At 60.1% G+C, this 2,865-nt stretch overlaps 1 non-coding gene across 1 annotated transcript; it reads right to left on the bottom strand.

Moving 5' to 3' along the window:
* Positions 1–1,886: 1,886 nt before the first annotated feature.
* LOC130211414 (5.8S ribosomal RNA) lies at positions 1,887–2,040 on the bottom strand. Its single transcript, XR_008835050.1, has one exon. It is a non-coding gene; the product is annotated as a 5.8S ribosomal RNA (ribosomal RNA).
* Positions 2,041–2,865: the final 825 nt, after the last annotated feature.

Here is a 2,865-nt window from a genome sequence, read left to right as displayed (position 1 = left end):
CAGGTGAGTTGTTACACACTCCTTAGCAGTTCCGACTTCCATGGCCACCGTCCTGCTGTCTATATCGACCAACACCTTTTCTGGGGTCTGATGAGCGTCGGCATGGCGCCTTAACCCGGCGTTCGGTTCATCCGCAGCGCCAGTTCTGCTACCAAAAGTGGCCCACTAGGCGGCTCATTCCACGCCGGCTCCAAGCCAGAGAGCCAGACTTCTTACCTATTTAAAGTTTGAGAATAGGTTGAGATCGTTTGACCCCAAGGCCTCTAATCGTCGCTTTACCAGATAAAACTGTGAGACTCAGGCGCCAGCTATCCTGAGGAAACTTCGGAGGAACCAGCTACTAGATGGTTCGATTAGTCTTCCCTATACAGGTGGACGACCGATTTGCCCGTCAGGACCGCTACGGGCCTCACCAGAGTTTCCTCTGGCCGCCCTGCCAGGCATAGTTCACCATCTTTGGGTCCTATCGCGCTCCGCTCCACCTCCCGACAGTGCGGGCGAGGCGGGCGGTGGTGCGCCCGACCCCTGGGGCAGGATCCCACCTCGGCCCGGCGAGTTGCCGGCCCTCACTCATTGCGCCACTGGGTTTCGATTCACCCTCTGACTTGCGCGTCGTTGGGCTCCTTGGTCCGTGTTTCAAGGCGGGTCGGGTGGGTTGCCGACATCGCCGCAGACCCTGGCGCCTTTACGAGCCGATCCCGCCCTGGCGACACGGCGGTTGGGGCGCACTGAGGACAGTCCGCCCGGTGCGACAGTCGCGCGGGGGCAGGGGCCCGTCCCTCCGCGCAGCGGGGAGAGGCGCAGCAAGTACTATGTCCACGGCCCGGGGCGGCGAGGTCCGGGCAATGGGCGCTGTAAAGCACGCGGCCCGGGCCCTGAGCCACCTTCACCCAAGCCTTTCAAGCCGACCTAGAGCCGGTCGCGGCGCACCGCGGAGAATCGCCCGGCGGTGCCAGCCAGCAGGTGCAGAGGTCACGAGGATCCCCACGCACCTAGCGGCGTCCTGACTCGCCGAGTTGAATCCCCCGAGCAGACTGCGCGGGCCCCACCCGTTTACCTCTCAACGGTTTCACGCCCTGTTGAACTCTCTCTTCAAAGTTCTTTTCAACTTTCCCTTAAGGTGCCTTCGACTATCGGTCTCGTGCGGTGTTGTATAGATGGGTTTACCCCCCTCTTTGGGCTGCATTCCCAAGCAACCCGACCCCGAGAAGACCGGACCCCGGCGCGGCGGGGGCCGTTACCGGCCTCACACCGTCCATGGGATGAGCCTCGATCAGGACTCAAGCCCCGGCGACACGGGCAGCGATCTTCCGTCGCCACATGTCCCCAATCCGCCCGTCGGACGGGATTCGGCTAGGCTGTTCCTCTTCGCTCGCCCGCTACTGAGGAATCCTTGTTAGTTTCTTTTCCTCCGCTTAGTAATATGCTTAAATTCAGCGGGTTGTCTGCGTCTGATCTGAGGTCGTGGTCGAATGATGCGCCAGGGCGGCAGTGTGGCTCTGGCTCGGCAAAGGCAGGGCTCACGGCATCTGATTCGCCTACTAAACCGACACGGCAGGAAGGCCCGGCGAATCACCCTGATCTCCCGATCGCAACCTAGGGCCCTGACGCTCCCATGAACTCGGACGCTTGGCGGGCAGCACAGGAGCGGTGAGTCCACGGCAGCCGCGCCGCCTGAGCGGGCACAGAGGCGCGCCCGCCCTCGCTCCCCAGCAAGGGGCGGTGACAAGCAGGGGGCGAGAGGAGGTTCACGGCCAGAGGCGGGACCGACAGGTCTGAGCCGCACCGGGCATTCACGATGGTCTGACTTTGGGGGGGCACGAAGGCAGCGAGTGCCTGCGGCGCTCCAGCCGCGGAGGAAGCAACTTCTCCGATTGATTGCAAAACGACCCTCAGACAGGCGTAGCCCCGGGAGGAACCCGGGGCCGCAAGGTGCGTTCGAAGTGTCGATGATCAATGTGTCCTGCAATTCACATTAGTTCTCGCAGCTAGCTGCGTTCTTCATCGACGCACGAGCCGAGTGATCCACCGCTAAGAGTTGTATTTCTCTTTTTATTTTGTTTCCGGAAAGCTTGGCGTTCTGTGAGACAAGCATATGATTTTGTCAGGCGGGACAAATACCGGCGGACACTCCACCCACAACAGCCGCCCGGAGGCGGTGTTGGGTTGGGGTGGGTACCGGAGGCGCGACGGAGGTCAGCCCGGCCAAGGTGGCGACACGTCGCGCAGTTTTAGAATCAGGTTGAGTGGGTTTCTCCACCCTGGGAGGTGCCCTAGGACCAGGCTGACAGAGTCTAAGACTTGATCTAGGTTAGAGATGGTTAATAAATTCATCACCTTGGTGAGCACCACCGCTGCCGAGGGCGAGCAGCGACACCCGCCTTAACCCGGCGTTCTGTGAACAAGCATATGATTTTGTCAGGCAGGACTAAATACCGTGGGTTTTGTACTCCACCCGGGGCGCCTAAGGCATAAATGGGTGTTTCTAGTTTCAACAGTTCAACACTTGCCATTGGGTTCGTCTCGTTCGAATTGACTTTTGTCAGAGCGGGACAAATACCGATGGGTTTGTTTATCACCCGTGAGGAAGTAGGACCAGGCATAAATGGGTGTTTATCGTAATACATTCAACACCTTATTACGAAAGTCTCGTTCATTTTGTCAGGCGGGGTTTAAAATACCCGTGGCTCACCCGCCCGGTCGGTGACGGAGGACAGCGGTCGAGGGCCGACCGCGTCGCGCCCGTTTTAATCAGGTTCGGTGGTTTTTTAGTCTCCACCGCGGGGACTTAGGGCCTCTTCGTTCAATAAATGTGTCACCTTGGCAAGCACACCGCTGCCCGAGGGCAGGCCCACCCGCCTCGGC

The sequence above is a fragment of the Pseudoliparis swirei genome, chromosome 20, assembly GCF_029220125.1.
Source record: "Pseudoliparis swirei isolate HS2019 ecotype Mariana Trench chromosome 20, NWPU_hadal_v1, whole genome shotgun sequence".
Classification (NCBI taxonomy): domain Eukaryota; kingdom Metazoa; phylum Chordata; class Actinopteri; order Perciformes; family Liparidae; genus Pseudoliparis; species Pseudoliparis swirei.
Note: the sequence above shows the minus strand (reverse complement) of the source record. Positions and strands in the feature narration are given on the sequence as shown.